This window comes from Protopterus annectens, chromosome 14.part0 (genome assembly GCF_019279795.1).
Source record: "Protopterus annectens isolate FY-2018-M chromosome 14.part0, PAN1.0, whole genome shotgun sequence".
In the NCBI taxonomy this organism is placed as follows: Eukaryota; Metazoa; Chordata; order Ceratodontiformes; family Protopteridae; genus Protopterus; species Protopterus annectens.
In genome coordinates, this window is record NC_056748.1 from 665,305,627 (window position 1) to 665,324,945 (window position 19,319).

General features: G+C 39.8%; 1 protein-coding gene across 1 annotated transcript in view; it reads left to right on the plus strand.

The window, feature by feature from the left end:
* The window catches only part of SGMS1 (sphingomyelin synthase 1), a 602,805-nt gene that overhangs the window by 516,625 nt on the left and 66,861 nt on the right, over positions 1-19,319 (plus strand). The gene's annotated exons all lie outside the window — the stretch shown is intronic.

Below are 19,319 nucleotides of genomic sequence, written 5' to 3' on the forward strand. Positions count from 1 at the left end.
AGAATGTGTACAGTGTGCTGGTTTCTACGTGGGAAAAACTAACAACATGTTCAAGGTGAGGGTGCTTCAACACTTGTCCTCCATAAGGAACAAGGATATACACAATGCCCTTTATAGGCATATTGAGATCAATCCCACACACACTTTTCTTTTTAGAGCTATAGTCAATGTAAGGCTAAATAATAGGGGAGGTGACATTAAGCTTCTTACAGAGGCCGCAGAATCCAAATGGATTTTAGAGCTGATGGCTCATAGGAGCCCAGGTTTGAATGATATGGTACCTATGAGACCCGCCCTTCAGAAATGGCGGGTGGTTTACTGACAGCTCATTGGCTGGATGTTAGTTTAAATTGATGGCTTGATTGTTTTTCACTTTATCTGAAAAAGGGTTGTTACCCGAAAGCGCTTATCCTTGGAATTTTGTATTTTAAATAAAGACAGACGGAACGTAGCAGTGTCCTGCCTTTCTTTCTTTTTTGGATTTGTCAGAGATAATGCTGGCCAAGGGAGACTACATAAAATGAAAGTAACATTTTAATGTTAAGTTGTCAATCTCGCCTTCATTCTTGCTTGATGGGTTCGGAGCCGATCCCTCGGCTCCGACTCGGCACTTGCTAAGCTCGAGAGTCACTTTTACCAGCTCGAGGCAGCCCCATATCCCATGATGCAAGGCGGTAAGTACCCAGATCTCGTTTGCCGCTTCGCTTATGAGGTCCTCCTTTTACCAGCTCCTGGTAAGTGATTCACTATTTTGATATTTAAGCCCCTTTTTGCTAAAAAACCTTTAATTTTTAGTTTTAAGTTAATTATATAGATTTTCTGACAGAAAATTCCTGTCTCTTCTAATTTTTTTTAGTCAAACTTTACCCATCCCATTCCCTCCCTGTTAGGGTGTGTGTGTTTGTTTTATAGTAATACCTTTTTGGTATTTTATTTAATTTAATTCTTGACTGGTGTGTGTGTGTGTGTTGTGAAGCACCATGTCAAAGGAGAGGGTCTCAGGCTTTAAGAAGTGTGACTCGTGCTGTCAGAAGATGTCTCTGACAGACGGTCACACTTCTTGCCTGTATTGCCTGGGGCCTCTTCACCTGCAGGACTCCTGTGCTATTTGTCATTCCTTCAGCCAGAGAGTCCTGCAGGAAAGACGAAACAAGCTGATACTTAGGGGCCTTCTTAAGCCGGAGGGCTCTCCGGCTAAGTCGGCTCCATCAAAATCAGCCAAATCTTCCAAGGCCCAGGCTTCTGTGTCTAAGCCTGCGGCCTCGGCTCCGACTCGTTCTGAGTCGAGATCGGCTCCGGCTGGAGCCGATTCTGGCTTAACAAAGACTTCGGTGCCGATTCTGCATCGACCACTTCGGTGTCGGCTCCGATCGGTTCCGACCACCATGTGGCACAGGCATCGGTGTCGGCTCCGATCGGCTCCGACACCGTTACTTTTGTGGCTGTATCGGCTCCGGCTGGAGCCGATGCATTGAGGCTTCCTGTCGGCTCCGATAAGTCTTCGGCTCCGACAGGATCTATAGTATCGGTTCCGATGGCTCATTCCAGGAAGAGGTCGAGGTCTCCTTCTTTGGAGCCGATACTTTCGGCTCCGGCTTCACCTCTCCTTTCGGAACGGAGCCGATCTTCAAGGTCATCCAGACTTTCAGACCATGACCTAGAGAGAGTGGTCAGCAGATTACTTAAGTCACAGGTACTGGCCCAAATGTTACATAGTCCGTCTCAACAGACGACTGTTGGTCCACACCCCGTTACAGTTCCTCCTTCAACTCTACCCCAGAGCTTGGAGTTGGAGTCTTCTGGAATGGTTACTGCTACGGCTGGAGGACAGATACCCCCTTCTGTTCCTTCAGCCTCTACTCTTATCTCCTCTTCGAGACCTTCCTTAGAGGGATTCGGTGGTCGGGCTTCCATGGTCTCCTCCGAGGGGTGATTGGCATCGGACCCTTGTCCGAACCGCTCTTCCCCTTGGAGCCTCGGCCTTGGTGAGCTCTGCTCCGACATCTGCCTCGGAGACTTCCCTTCGGTGGTCCCTGGAGTTCCTAGTTCTTGGAACGGGTTCTCTCGGACCTACCTGGGAGGGAGCATTCGAGGTGATGAAGAGTGTGCTGGCCACTGGTATCAGTCAGCAGTCTGTTCCGTAGCTCCTCCCTCTATAGTACCTGTCGACATCTCTGCCACTTCTCTTGCTACAGGACCCAGAGATCCTCCGCCTCAGGTTTCCCCATTGGGAATTTCCCCTCTTCCGAGGATTCCCCTGATGTTTGGAGATCCTCCTAGGAAGAGGACTTGTAAGAGGAAACATGTAGACTCCCGAGTCTGTCACTTGGATACTGACTTTGATGAGTCAGAGGGATCCCCTAGATCCCCTCTGAGGATGTCTCCTTCTCAGACATCCTAGAACTCCTTAAACAGAGGGAAACTGGCCCACCAACAATCCCTCTGAGGATGAGTCAGTATACCTAGAGGCGTTTGGATCTCGGCCCTCCACCTCCTGGGTGTCTCCGCCTTCGACCCCCTTATGCAGGTTATTGCCCGAAGGCGTGGGCAGCTCCTGACTCTGTAGAGCCAGTCCCTAGGAGGCCTTCAAAATTTATCACTGCCCGGGTGACAAGCAGTTCCTCACTAAGGGTGTCCCGCTGATGCCATGGTGGTGGCTGCGGCCACCAAGAAGGAACTTGCAGACCCTCGCGGGCCCGTCCATCCTCCTAATAAGGACTCTAGGACCATGGATAGGTGGTGGCGGATGTTTTCCTCAGCGACCTTTGCTATCGTTCGCTGAATTACCTATGTCACTTCACCAGACTCCAGAGGGATATCCTTAAGGAGCTGGGTGAAGTAGTACAGAGATCCTACAGCTGCAGGAGCTCAAGAAAAGATTGCTTCGCAGCTAGGAACCCTTAATTCCATTGCAAACTCCTCCATGCGGCTACTATCTTATGCTGCTGATGGGCGAGTAGAGCCGCAGGTACAGGTGTGGCTCTTAGGCGCCAAGCCTGGATGCGGCTATGTGATTTTGCTGATCCCTTTAAGGCGTCCTTCACAAATTCTCCCTTTGATGGGTCAGCTTTGTTTGGCCCTCAGGTGAAGGAAACTTTGACCAGGTGCGAACAGGACGGCAAGACTCTTTCTGCTGTAGGAGTCCGTTTTCCACCCCTTCTAGACCTTATCCCAAAGGACAGAAAGGTGGGAAAATGTGGTTCCGTAAATCCCAAGGAGTCACGCCGATTCACGTGGTCAGTTTACCCCTAGAGGCAGAGGGGTAACAACAACAGGCGCGCTCTAGAGGCAGAGGGGTCGAAAACCAGGGAAACAGAGAGCCTCTCTCTGACAAGCCCTTTCAGCATCCCTGAGATGTTGCCCGGCTGTCCCTCCTTGGAGGCAGTCGGGAAGATTATCACTGTACCCAGAAGCCTGGCATTCCCTCACTCAAGACAGATGGGTACAGTCGATCATATCCAAGGGTTACATAATTCCTTTCGAGGAAAGTCCCTTCCCTCAAATTCCCTTCCAGATGTACCACCGGTCTAAGGGAAATTGCAGAGTTAGAAGTCTCAAAACTACTGCAAAAAGAGCCATTCAGCCAGTTACAACAGACCATTCAGAGCCGGAATCTACTCAAGGTTCTTTTGGTCCCCAAAAGGCGGGAGACTGGAGACCAATATTGGATCTCAGCAGACTCAACAAGTCTGTCAGGAAGACAAGATTCGAATGGTCACTCTTCAGTCAATTCTGCCCTTCTTACAGAAGGACAACTGGATGTGCTCAATACATCTTCCGGATGCGGACTATCACATCACACTTCACGGGCGCTCCAGAAGATTTCTCCGCTTCGGCTGGGGTCCAGTCATTTCCAGTTCAGAGCCCTGCCCTTTGGTCTCACTACAGCCCCAGAGTGTTCACCAAATGCATGGCAGTGGTCACGGCTCACCTGAGACGTCAAGGATTCCAGGTGTTTCCGTTATCTCGACGACCGGCTCCTGTCAGCCCCCACCAGGCATCAGCCTATACAAGCCCGGGATTACACAATAAACCTTTGTTCTCATTTGGGCATGTCGATCAACCGAAAAGTCATCCTTATCGCCCTGCCAGTCTATTACCTTCATAGGCAAACTTAAACACTGTTCGGATGTCAGCTACCCTTACAGATCAAAGAGTTTCAGACATTCAGAGTCATGTCAGGATCATTCTGGCCAACAAGAAAGTACAGGCCAGAATGGTTCTAAAGGTATTAGGTCTCATGGCTGCGGCCATTACTCTTCTTCCCTGGCTCGATTCTACATGCCTTCTTCAGTGGATGCTGTTCACACAATGGTCATACCAACAACTTCCAATGCGTCACCAGATTCTGGTGACACAGACATGCAAAGAGCATCTTGCTTGGTGGATCACATCTCCTCAGGTTCACCAAGGCAGGTACTTTGTACCCCATCCCGATAGCCACTGTCACCACGGATGCCTCCCTGATCGGGTGGGGGTCATTATCAGGGCAGGATGGTTCATGGGGCGTGGCAGCCGTTCGAGTACCATCTGCACATAAATGTCCTGGAGATGAGAGCAGTGCTTTTAACGTTGCAAGCCCTCAACGACTTTCTTCCCGTAGGGACAATTGCAGTCCACACAGACAACATGTCTGTAGTTTGGTATATCAACAAACAGGGCGGAACCAAGTCCTACCCCTTGTGTCGAGAAGCGCTCAGACTATGGCAATGGGCGATCTCCTCTCATCGGTTTCTGGTAGCAACGCATATCCCTGGGAAAACCAACATTGTAGCGGACAGATTGAGCAGAGCTATTCTCATGCCTCACGAGTGGTCTCTCAAGCAATCTATAGCGGAAGAGATTTTTCTGGAATGGGGTCGTCCATGTTGCGATCTTTTTGCTACTCCCCAAAACAGCAAATGTCCAGACTTCTTCTGCCTCTTCCCTCCATCAGGCCATCCCCCCAGTGACGCTCTGACCCAGGATTGGCCCCAGGGGCTTCTTTATGCCTTGGCTCCATTTCCTATGATCCCTCAGGTTATCCAGAAAGCTACCGTTTTGAGAGCCAAATTGATTCTCATTGCTCCTTACTGGCCTCGACAAGTTTGGTTCCCGTTCCTCCATCATCACCTTTTGGTGCAGCCATGGCATCTGGACCCAGTGCCAGATCTTCTGATTCACCAATCGGGTCAGCTGCACCGGTCAATCCCTTCTCTCAACCTCACAGCATGGTTGCTCCACTTCCTTCCTTAGCCAGGCTTCCTTTGATCTCTAACCCAGTTAGAGACATCATAGTAACCGCTAAAATCCTCTACCAGGAGGATTTATACAAGCAAATGGAAGCGTTTCTCTTATTGGGCTAAGGCCAAGAATATTGATCCTTTTACTGCCCCTGTTCAGGCAGTCCTGGACTTCTTAGCAGAGATTTTTCATGCAGGCTCCTCTTCTTCCACAGTCAGAGTTCAATTGGCTGCTATTTCCAATTTTCATGTCGGGATAGCAGATCATAATATTATGTCCCATAGGCTCTGCAGGGCCTTCTTGAAAGGAATTTTCCTACTAAAGCCTCCAATCAGGAATCCTCCTCCTCAGTGGGATCTAAATTTAGTGCTGACATCCTTGGTTCTTCCCCCCTTCGAGCCAGCTGTTTCTTGTTCCCTGAAATATCTTTCTTGGAAAACTTTATTCCTAGTGGCTATTACATCGGCTAGGAGGGTGTCTGAACTTCATGCTCTTTCGGTTCGACCCCCCTATTTGGTTTTTCACAAAGACAGAGTATCTTTGAGAACTAACCCAACCTTTTTGCCTAAGGTCGCTTCAAAGAACAATTTGAATCAATCCATTGATCTCCCTGTATTTTTCCCCAACTATTCAGATAGAGCTGAACAAAAGCTACATTATCTTGATGTCCACCGTCAACTTAGATATTATTTGGACAGAACAAAAAAATTTAGAAAATCTGATCAACTTTTTGTTTCCTATGCTGATAATAAAAAAGGCCTTCCTGTTTCTAAAGTGACTCTGTCTAGATGGCTTTCTTCGGTCATCTCTGAAATTTATCTGCTCAGGGGAAAACAGCTGTGCTCAAAACCTAAAGCACATTCAACTAGGAGCTTAGCTACTTCTACAGCTTTTCAAGCTAGACTTCCTTTAGACACTATTTGTGCAGCGGCCACTTGGGCCACTCCTCACACTTTTGTTTCCCATTACAAATTGGACTTGGCCTCCAGGGACAGAGCCAGTTTTGGCTCTACAGTCCTCAAGAGTTTGTTCCATTGAGCCACCCAGGATAGAGGTGCTAGGGACGCGGTCCCATCAAGCAAGAATGAAGGCGAGATTGACAACTTAACATTAAGAAGTTATGTACCTACCATAACGTTCCATGTTAGTTGTCTTCTCTCGCCTTCTTTCTTGCGACCCTCCCTCCTTCCCCCTGGCCTGGACAGACCTTGTAATAAGAAACTGTTATGCTGAAGACCATTCATCCTGGTCCTTCTTCCATCTGTAAGTTTTCTTTCTTCCTTTGGGAAGTATTTTATGCTTGGTGCTATTGCCCTTTGTCATCAAACGAGATCTGGGTACTTACCGCCTTGCATCATGGGATATGGGGCTGCCTCGAGCTGGTAAAAGTGACTCTCGAGCTTAGCAAGTGCCGAGTCGGAGCCGAGGGATCGGCTCCGAACCCATCAAGCAAGAAAGAAGGCGAGAGAAGACAACTAACATGGAACGTTATGGTAGGTACATAACTTCTTATTTATTGATGTTCATCGTGTTTCACTGTTGCAGTCATTACATTTGGGTAATCTGCTGGCAGGTTTCCCTCATTCGGCCTGATTAACAAAGTCTTGGGTCCTGCGTCGGTTGCTGTCCCTTGTTCCTTGACGTCAGGTCGTCAGGGGTATAAAACATGCAGCCGACTCCATTACATCAGTTTTTCTTGCTGTGCGGTGCCCGAAGCAGAAGCAGTTTGCAAGTGCCAGTCGGCCGACTCCTGAAATTTTTGTTTTCGAGTTTCAGAACCGAAGTCTTCAACTAAAAGCTAAGTACCCCGTTGGGGAAACTTTTTTTCTTGCTCCTTACCGATGTCAGTAAAAGTTAATAATTGCATTACTTCAGGGAAGCAAATAAGTATTTTCATTTGTACCGTCTTCCTTGCCTAGGGACTGACCACAGCGTACCTTGCTGTCGGATTTGTGCTTTATTTAATCAGTGCACTATCCATCGTCGGTACATTTTTGCTTCTAAATATTTCAGCTCTAGGTTTAATTATCCAGAAATGAAGTTGGTTAGCCGTCTGACTACCGGAATACCGAAAAAACACAAAGAAAAAGACAGAGACAGGCTGTTGAGGTCCAAAACTGCCAACGACGCTTCTCCTAAGCCAGTCGCCAGTTTGCCGGTACTCAGTGAGGCGCTTTCGCAGCCCCTGATACCAGCTACTTCTGATTTACAGGCCTCTACTGAGACCCATTCAGAGTCCGGTATGCCGCGAGATGCTTCACAAATGGAACCCGCGGATGTCCCTACCTTGGATGGGTCCGGAGCCGCTGAGCAGGCACCAGCTTCTGAGGGTGTATTCAGGCCTACAGACTTGCATATTAAACAGACTCCAACTTCAGCACTAAGGCCTAAATCCCAATTTATGTCTAAAAAATTGATGCCCAGACCACATGTTCAGGCCCCTGTGCCTAAAAAACTAATAATCAAAATGGCTGAAGATTTCATTACTCTAATCAAGGGTAGTCAAACCCCCCCCCCCCCCCCCAAGAGGCCTAGGATTGAACTTGACTATGAATCTTCTGAACAGGACTCTGTATCTTCTTTTTTTTTTTAAAACAAGTTTATTGTTTTAACATACAAAATAAATATCATAACAATTTTATACAAGTAATTAAAATAGAAATGATTATAACATTCAATAAAATAACCAAAGTATTTACAAAGACATCCACTACAATCAAATCAATTAATTAAACTAAAATACCATGCTATTGAAGTTAAGATTTTTTTAACAAATTTTGTAAAGTATCCCATATAATATAATAATATGTTTTTCTAGTAGTTCTTGATTTTATTGTCATCAATTCCATATGGCACACTACAGTCATAACATTTTTAAATTCATTAAACGAAGGAGGTGTATCTGAAATCCAATTTCTGGTTATTATTTTTCTAGCCACTGCTAGAATAGACCATAACAAGGGAAGCTTAACCTTTTTAACACTTTGAGGTACAGGAGTGTTGAATAATATAAGAGATTTAGAAATAATGAAATTATCTGTAAAAAGAGCCTGCAAAAAATCATTGATTGACTTCCAATATTCTTTCAATTTTATACAGTCATAAAACACATGTGCCCAATCAGCATTAATTTCTACATTACATCTTTTACATAGATTGTCTTTATTATTTATTTTATTCATCATCAAAGGTGTATAAAAGGATCTATGTAAAAATTTCCAAGTAAAAAGTCTCCAGACAATGGAAGAAGTGGTTTTATAGGCAGATTCCAATATATATTGTTTATCTTGTTGATTTGGTGATTCACCATTAATGGAAGTGAAGTAATTCCAGTAGGTATCTACATTGTAATAAGTTTCTTCTCTGATAATTTTATGTATGTATGAAAGCTTACCTTTATCAGAAACTTTATGTTGTAAATTTAATATCAAGTAATCAATCAGTGTTGGAATAGATTCTTTAACTGTTATAGACATTAAATCAATTTAATTAATGAGATGTTGTCTAAAGGTCTGAACTTCTAACCAACAAGTTTCTCTCCGATCAAATTCTTGTTTTAAGAAGTCTAAATTTTTAACTTTATTGTCAGATAGCAACTGATACCAGTATTTTAGATCCTTGTCTGTGACTAAATGAGTTCTTTCAGAAGTGGATGTCAAAAGCATACCTCGTGTATACATTATAGGGAATATAATAAAATTCCATTCCTTATATTTAGGATGCATGAATATAAAATTACGATAACTAATAATAATGTTTAATGGATAACTAACTATATATTTTGGTGTAATAGGTGAAGTACAAAATTCTTTTAGTAACCATAGCATGGAGTTATTTACAATCATATTTTTATGTGTTAAGGAGATTTTCATGAAGTGAATACTAATTAGTTCCCAGTTATCTTTCCATTTTGCAACATATGACTGATCTATTAACAAAGTAATAACTTTTATAATAGAAGAGATAGTATATAAGTTAAAGTCTGGAAAAGAAATACCCCCTTGAGACCAGCTATTAGTATGTTTCTTTAATGCAATCCTAGGTCTATTAGGTGCCCATAGGAAATTTAACATTAGTGTATTCAATTTCTTGATAGTTATTTTTGTAGGTGGGAGTATTATTGATTGTATTAAGTAAAATATCTTGGAGAATATTATCATTTTAATAATTGTAAGTCTCTCTTCCATAGTAAAAAACATATTATTCCAGGTATTGAAAAGATTTTGTATATTAGAAAGACAGGTATTATAATTATTATGTATAATAGATTTATTATCTTTAGTTAATATTATACCTAGATAAGTTATCTGACCTGAATTGAGTATATATTTACTAAAATCACTAATGAGAACATTTTTTCGTGTATATATATATATAGGTAGTATTTTAGTTTTTTCTTCATTGAATATTAAACCAGAAATATTTTTAAAATTCATCATTTTATCAAATAGAGACTGCATAGAAGAATTAGATCCTGCTGATGTAATTAGAACATCATCTGCAAAAAGTTGAATTTTAGATGTTGTATTTTCATCTATTTCAAATCCCTCTATATCAGTACTGTTTCTGATCAGATTAGCCCAAGACTCCATTATTAAAGTGAATAATAGTGGAGAGAGTGGACACCCTTGTTTTGTACCTTTTAAAATGGGTATTTTTTGAGAGACATATGTTCCTATCTTAATGTAAGCCAATGCTCCTTTGTATAGATGCTCAATTAGATTTACAAATGCATCTGAAAAGTTTGTGCACTTCAGTAAGGTAAACAAGTAGTCCCAACTTACTGAATCAAATGCTGAACTTATATTGAGACTAATAAGTGTTAAATCTTTCTTTCTCCTATTTGCAAAATCAATTGATGTTAGAGTCCTCCTTATGTTATCAAAAGTGTTTCTATTTACAATGAAGCCTGTCTGATCTATATCTATAATGCCTGGGATGATTGTCTTCAGTCTATCAGCAAAAATACTCATAAACATTTTATAATCAACATTAAGTAATGAAATGGGTCGATAAGAAGTACATCTAGTTGGGTCTTTATTATGTTTTAAAATTGGCGAAATTGTATTGCCAAGATGGGGGAGTTATTAGCTCATTTTGGGCCAAAATAAAAACCTTATGTATTAATGAGTATGTACTTTTAGAAATAATTTTATATATCTCTGGTATAATACCATCATTACCTGGTGCTTTGTTTGATTTAAGCTTGTTTATTTGTGTAACAACCTCTGTATATGAAATACTTTTATCCAATAGTTTAATCTGTTGTTTATTAAGTTTTTTATTCATGTTTGTAGTTATAAATTCCTTTATTTTATCTTTAGGTTCCATGTTAATGTTGTTATGATTAATTTTGTGAAAGTGATTTCTACATTCATCTAATATTTCTGGTAGACTAGAAACATTCTTATTTTTCCTTAGAGAGAAAATTTCTTTGATATGATTTTGCTTATTCAACCTTTTTGTTTTATTTTTAAGTCTATGTAAGTATTTGGGGCTTATTGAGTAAGACAAAAACTTGTATTTCTCTAAAGTTATTTTAACTTTATGGGTTAAAATTTCTTTGTATTTCTCATTTAGTTTGTTTATTTCTTCAATGACTTTCTTGTCCATAATATTTTCTTTATTATTATGCTTATAAGAGTCTAATTTACTTTGAATATCTAATAATTCCTTATCCCAAGATTTCCTTTTATTATTATACCATCTGATACTTTGTCCATATAGATATGATTTTAAAGCATCCCAAACATAAACAATGGAGACTTCAGGAGTATTATTTATGTCTAAGAATTGTTGCACTTCTGAAAGTATATAATCTTTATAGTCTTTTAGTTGAGTTAAGTATGCTGTATCCTTTTGATCTGAACATTGTAAGTACTTTTTATCATGAACTCAAAGACAATTGAATTATGATCTGATATAGGACATGAAATGATTTTAGAGTTAATTCTGATACCATCTGGTTAGAAATAAAGACTCTATTTTTGAATAAGTTTTATATATTTTAGAAAAGAAGGTGTATGGTAATGAATTTGAGTCTATCTGATTATTAATATCATTTAAATGATAAGAATTAACAAAATCCTTTAAATGTTTTGCATTAGATGTAATTTTCCTTTTTCCTATAGTAGTAGTATCTTTTTCATGTAGGATACAATTAAAGTCACCTGCTAAAATAATATCTCCTATAGAGAATGATATGATCTTATTAAGATGGTATTTCACTGTATTAATACCAATTCCTGGTATCCAATATACATTGATTAATGTATATGTCTTTCCATTAATTTGTATTGTAACCATACAAAACATTCCTTTATCATCTTCATAAGGCTTAATAGTTTTAGGAATGGGCATACTTTTATTCCATAAAATAGCCACTCCTCTTTATTTCTGAGTGTGCTCTTAACTAACTAATACTGTATATTTATTTGTGGCTAATTTATCAATATCTTTTTTCAGGACATGTGTTTCTTGAAGGAATACTAAGTTGGCCTTATGTAGATTAATGTATCTTATTAAACTTGCCCTTTTACATGGGTTATTCAGTCCATTAATGTTTAAAGAAGTTCCTTTTAGAGAAGTCATTTGGCATTTTTAAAACATGTAAAACTTATAATCAAAATAACAATTAACAAAATAAATAATGTTATACCTCCTCCTTTAAGTGTACCTTTAAATATAGCTGTATTTATTGAATCTCTTATGGGATTTTGTATAAGATTAAATTTTGCTTGTAGTGACAATGAGCTTACAAAATGTATTGTGGATGTCAGAACTATATACAAACAACAGTGAACAGATGAAAATAATATAAGGATTAAACCTTGCACCCAGCCTGGAGTTAAAAACTCCAACTTTGAGTAGCCCATACTACTCAAGTTAACCCCCTACCCTAAGCAGCAGTACCTCAGCTGCCACCTTATCAATTTAATACTAGTTATTATTAACTTAAAATTAACAACTTTCAATTAGATTATCTAGTAAGACAAAGCTAAACATTTGTTGAATCAGCATCGTATAAAGAAATAGAAACTTTTAAAAACAATTCATACTGCTATGTACATCTATTTAATATAATACATTTATAATCAAATAGCATTCAAATAAACTTGATATTAGGAACCAAGAAGAGAGAGAGAAATAAAAGTGAGAGAGGGGGAGAGAGAGAGAGAGAAAAAAAGAGGGCATATATACATATTAATTTATTCAAAGTTTGTAAAAATAAGTTCTGATGTTCATTTAAAGTCAATAACTTAGGCTATTATGGTTCAGACATTACATGTGTTAAGATGTACCTATTTTCTGTCATAGAAATGCAGTTAACAGTTTCCAAAAGACTATAAATTACTTGCATCAAAGCTTTTTTCTCATACTTATTATTGCCATTAAAATAAAATATTATATTTATAGAAATGGTTATAAATCATACTGCATAGCTATGTAAATTCCCAAATATACTTGCATTATTGTGAAGAAAGCCATCTGTATTTTATATATCTGAACTGCTGCTTTAAAATGTCACATGACAACTTCTTCTAAAATAAAGTCATAATTATATTTATGCTTGTCAGTTAGATAAATCAGATGAATTGTAGCAATGTATATGTTTAAATCATAAGTTTTACTTACATTAATATGTTGCAGTCAAGTAAACTTTCAAAAACATATGTATATATGTTTCACTTTCTATGCCTTCTAAAATGTCACATTTGCTTACTATGGGATACTGAATCATTTAAAATCATTATAACTTTCATATTTTATAAATTATAGCATGGATAAGTAAGTAATGATGAATGAAAAAATAGAAAGGCAGGACACTGCTGTTAAACTCCGTTTAATAGATAAAATAAATCCACAGGTAAGCGCTTTCGGGAATACCCTTCTTCTGGATAAGTAAGTAGTTATAAGAATAACTCACATTTAAATGTTATAGAGTTCATTTTCCATCGCAGAGTCGCATTTGCAGCAGTTCTACTTCCTGGTAGAGTGTTCTTCTTGAATCTGCGATGTGCCGGTGTGAATTCAGAGGTCAAAGTTCAAATTGACTGTATTCAGCTTCTCTGCGTGAATTCTGAGTGTTGAAGCTTTTAAAACAACTCGAGGACACTATTCACGAGGTAACCCACATCCCAAATTGTCTCCCTTAACATTCTGGCGGGAATTTTGATAAAAGCAAGTGACTGACATTCATTTAGCAATATAAATGAAACTAAACAGAGCAAAACCTTCGCGAAGTATTTTACAAGTTATTACAGCCTCTATGACAGTGAAACTAAGCCCACAGTTATTAGTATATAATACAACTAATTATTTATGCCTCTATTCAATTTTTATACAAATCTTATTATTTACTGTATCAGTATGATCAAAAGCATGTAAATGTAGTTATATGAAAGAAAATAGAGAGAACAGAGAAAAAAAAAAGAGTAGAAAATAAAAAGAGAATAAGAGAAAAAATAAATAAATAAAAAAGGAAGCTATAAAAAGTATCTACAGTGGAATATTACTTGATGTTTATATTAATAAAGATAGATATGAAACATATTATTTACTACTATTTAGTTCTAATTATTAGTAATTAAAGCATGACAGATTATTTATAAACAAGTACAAGCAATAGAATCATGGGAAAATAATTAGCAATAGTATTTAAACAGCATATATACTTTTTTACAAGGAATAAATAAGTTATTATTCCACTTATCATATTTTCGTTACACTTCTCTCCCTGCCCTCCCCCACCCCTTACTGAATGCATAATCTAAAAAGAATGTCATTATTTAAAATGAAAGAAAAGAAAGAGAAAAAAAATGTATCAAATTACTAACCTTGGTTCTCTTTGTCACAGAGAAACAGATTGATTGATAGCTTGTTATTAGTTCCTCAGATATTTTGACTATTTATGAAACAAAAACAGTTCTTTGTACACAGAAAATAACTTTGATTAAATCTTTTTCAGAATATTTGTGGCTTTCTGAAAATGCAGTAACTGTATTTAAAAAGATTAATAGTGAAGAAAAAAAGAGAGAGAAAAAAAAAGAAAAAACATAGATCAAGTCATTTGTTTTTTAGTCTTTTTTTCTTCTCTGAAGTCTTCCATGAAGCTTCTGTTGCCAACCTCTTTAATGAAGGGCTAGCCCATTCCATTTCCTCTATTTTATCCAAAATCTTACTTTTTTTGATAAACAGCAATGCAGAGTCTAAGTCTTCAAAAATTCTAGGGCCATCAGGAAGAAAGATTTTTAGTTTGGCAGGAAACAGAAGGTAGGTTTTAAACTGTGCTTTCTTAAGCTCCCTTATTAATGGCAGGAAAACTTTTCTTTTAGTTATTACCAAAGAAGAATAGTCATTGTCAAAACGCACAGTTGCCTCATTAATTTTAACAGGTGCTTTAGCCCAAGCAGATTTAAGTACCATCTCTTTATCAAAAGATGATAGAAATCTAACTATAACTGATCTAGGATACTTTTTGTTAGAGTTAGAATTAGATATGGATCTATGGGCTCTTCGACACCGAAGAAAATGCTTCTGGCAAGTCTAAAGTTTTAGGAGCCATGTATTTAAAAAAGTAATATTGTTACCTTCAATATTTTCTGGCAGTCCAAAAATCCTAATGTTATTGCGCCTAGATCTATTTTCCAGGTCATCAAGCTTAGTTTGTAGATGTGTGTTTTGTTTCAGCAAAAACTCAATGTTGATTTCTTCTTCTTGGATTCTATTCTCCATGTCATTTACAGTCTCTTCTATGCCTGTAATCAGAGTCTTCTGTTGTTGCAAGTCTATATGTAACAAGTCTATTTGTTTTGTAATTTTTTCTATGAAGGTATCTATTTTAGTATCCAGTTTATCCATCTTGGCAGTAAGTTGCTGGATTGTAGATATCAGAGACTGAAGTTCTTTCTTGATGCTGGAATCTTGAGAATTTGTCTTACTGGAACTCATTTCAAACAGAAGAGCTGACAGAAAAAATTCCAAGGTGATTTCTGACAGGAATATTATTAAAATTTTCTTTCTTTTTTAGATATTATTCAAGAAATAGATATTCCAAGCGTATTTAGAAAGAAAATTACTTCATAAATTATTTTTTAAAGTAATTATTTCCTGTCAGTGCTGTGAAATTGGTGGAACTGAAGAAATCTGCTGCTATCCTGTGTTCATCCTTGGCCACGCCCCCGACTCTGTATCTTCTGACTGTTCTAATGCTCTGTCCATACCTACTTATGAGGACTCTGATGCAGAGGATTCCATTCCCTCTGCCTCTCCGCCTGAAGATTTCTCTTTTGGGCAAACTTTACATACCTTAAGGGAGCATTTCCAATGGGAAAGTCAGGATTTCTCTGAATCCAAAAAGAGGCTTGGGGATTTCCTCCTCCTTCCTCAGCATAGGCCTTTGGCTGTACCTCCTGTACTAGACATTGTTGATGTGTTTTCGCAATCCAGTATGGCCCCTGATTCCTTGCCTCCAGGCCCTAGCAAACCAGACAGGTACTACAGGGTTCCTGAGTCCCACAAATTCCTTTTCAAGAATCCTCTTGCGGACCCTGAAACCATTTCTCAGGGGCCCAAGGGCATTAAGGCTACTACTGCTAAAAATCCTACCCCTTCTGATAGAGACTCCAGGGCGCTGGATAGATGAGGTAAAAAGGTTTATTCTTCTGCAACCTTAGCAATCAGGGCTTTAAACTGTCAATTCCATATGCCGAAATATCAACAGTATGTCATGGGACTGCTTAAACAGAAAATGATGTTGATTTCTGACTGTGTGGAGAATAAAGATTTACAGGATTTATTGCATTCAGCTGAACAAGTTGGCAAAAGGCCTCTTGCAGAGCTGCTGTTACTGGGTCTGTGCTTAGAAGGCATGCTTGGCTTAAGGAGCAATCTCTGCCTGATCATGTTAAAGCAAAACTTTTGAACGCTCCTTTACAGCAGGACCGCCTGTTTGGCAGTAAGGCTGAAGAAGTTCTAAAAAAGATGGAAGATAAAGCTAAATCTATGCAAACTGTGAAAGATTTCTTACAAGTACAACCTCCTAGATTTAGTAGGCACTGGCCTACTAAGAATTGGTCTTTTCCAGCTCCTTCTAGAGCCACTCCAGCCAAACCCAGACATTCCAAAAGCACCAGGTTTCAGTCCCAAGGGACTTTCAGAACTAAGCAATGGGGTGCTTCCACTTCCAAGTCTGGAAACAACAAGGCACCACCCTGTGGTAAACAGTCTCAATGACTTCCCTTTAAAATTACCAAGCACTTTTAGCTGCCCCTTTGGGGGGAAAACTGGCTCTTCATTCAAGCAACTGGAAACTTATAACCCACGACAAATGGGTTTTAAATATAGTGTCCAAGTGATACAGATTTCATTTCCACACGCTGCCAACTCCAAATGGGTGGCCAGACTTGCCCCCAAATCAGTGGGCAGAGGCTCAGAAACAAGTACTTTCCCTCCTAAACATGGGGGCAATTCAACTGGTACCAGAAGAGGAAAAGGGACAAGGTTTCTATTCCAGACTTTTCCTGGTACCCAGAAAAGACAAATCATGGCGTCCAATTCTGGACCTGTCTACTCGAAACACCTTTCTGGACATTCCAAAATTCAAGATGCTGATTCTTCACCAGTTACTTACTATGCTAGGCAAGGATGCCTGGCTGGCAACTCTAGATTTAAAAGAGGCTTACTTGCATATCCCAATCAGGGAATCTTGCAGAGATACCTATGCTTCAAAGCAGGCTGCATGCATTTTCAGTTCTCTGCACTGTCCTTTGGCTTGTCTACTGCACCCAGGGTATTCACAAAGTGCCTGGCTCCAGTAATTGCATTTTGCAGGCAAAGAAATATTCAGATATATCCATACCTGGACGATTGTCTAATTCAGGCAGAAAACCAGGCCATTCTTCTAAAACATCTGACATTTGTAAAAAGAGTTCTAATCTGTCTAGGGTACACCATAAATGAAAAGAAATCTCAACAGGTACCCTCTCAAATTACATTCCTGAGTGCAAGCTTGAATGCAACTGCCCATATTGCTTTCCTTACGCCAAAAAAGCAAATTCATTTGGTGACTTACTTCAAACAGGTGGCCACAAAAACCCTGCTGTCTGCAAGGCAAATACTGCAAGCCCTGGGATTCATGGCCTCCTGCATTCTTCTAATTCCATATGCAAGACTGCACATGAGGAAACTTCAGTGGTACTTAAAAAGTTTATGGAGTCAACATTGTCACAGCCTGGAAACAATGATTCCTATCATACCTTGCCTGCGCCTAGAGTTCCTATGGCGGGCAGAGGCCTGCCACCAAAACAAGGGACTGCCATTCACACCACCCCCTGCCGACCAAACCCTAACTACAGACGCATCAGACTATGCATGGGGGGCTCATCTGGCAGGGAAGTGCATTCAGGGCAAATGGAGCCCAAATCAAATGCTCCTTCATATCAATCAAAAAGAAATGCTAGCTGTACAGAATGCACTGACAACCTTCAAGGACTACCTTCATCCAAGACTATTACTGATAAAGCCGGACAACACCACGGTTATGTAGTACATAAACAAGCAGGGGGTACACATTCCTACCCCCTCTGCAGACTAGCCATGGCATTGTGGAACACGGCCTTGAGCTACCAAGTATAACTACAAGCCCAATTCTTGTCAGGAAAGCTGAGTGTTCTGGCAGACGAACTAAGCAGAAATTTCATGGAACCACAAGAATGGAAACTGGAACCACGGATTTCCAACATGTTGACATGCAAATGGGGGAGCCCAAGCATAGATCTTTTTGCCTCACCCCAGAACTGCCAGTTGGGCAAATGTTGCACAAGAACTCATCACAAAAAAGCCTAGAAAGTGGATGCTCTGTCCTTCAGCTGGAAAAACCTATCAGTCTATGCCTTTCCCCATCTGCCTCTGCTCTCCAAAGTTCTACTAAAAGTCAAACAGGACAAACCAAAAATGATTTTGATTGCTCCAGACTGGCCTCGCAAACACTGGTACCCACTCCTGCTCAGTGTGTCAAACATTTCACCGTGGCACCTGCCTCAGACACCTTCTTTACTGTCTCAGCAGGAGAACCAAATTCTGCACCCTCAGCTCCAAACATTGAATCTTGCAATTGGCTAATCACTTAAATTCCCCCTTAGCATCCCTCTGCAAACCTGCAATGGATGTAATTTTGGAGAAGAGAAGACCTAGTACTAGAAAATCTTATGTTGACAAATGGAAAAGATTCTGTGCCTGGAATCAATCTCAAGGGATGAGCAAAGCAGTGCCCAATTTGCCTCAGAGTTTGCAATACTTAACTGAGATGCTTCACAAGGCCTGTCTTTTTCTTCCATAAAAATCTATGCCTCAGCCATTTCAGCTCACTACAACACAGAAACCCCCCTCTTCTCTCATCCTCTTCCAAAGCAGCATCTCAGAGGGGCCAAAAACTTGAGACCACCCAGGAGAGCTCCAACCCCCTGCCTGGGTCTTTAATTTTGTGTTGGAGAAACCTCACTCTACCCCCTTTCTAGCCAGCTGCTACTGCAGACTTAAAATTTCTTTCCTGGAAAGCAGCTTTCCTTTTAACAATCTCTTCAGCTAGAAAGATGTCTGAATTACAGGCCCTTATGGCAGTGGAGCCTTTCATCATCTTTCATGCGGACAGGGTGTCTCTCAGGACCAATCCATCATTCATGCCCAAGGTGGTATCCAGTGTGGCTCCATTCATTTGCCAACTTTCTTTCCCAATCCACAGAACAAGGGTGAGCAGATTCTGCATTCATTGGATGTACACAGACAACTTAGATTCTACTTGGACAGGACTAAATCTCGAAGAAAATCTGAACTGCTGGTAGCATTTGCTGCAGTGGCAGAGGGGAAGGCTATTTCAAAGCAAATCATTTCTAAATGGATAAGCCATTGTATTCATTTCTGTTATATGCACCATGGAAAACGTATCCCCCAGGGGATCAGATCTCATTCCACCAGGGCTGCAGCTACTTCAACAGCCTTTCTCAGAGGTGTTCCTACCAGGGATATTCTAGAAGCTGCTACCTGAAGTTCTGTTCATACTTTCACCAAGCATTATCACTTACCGATTTTCTCTAAAT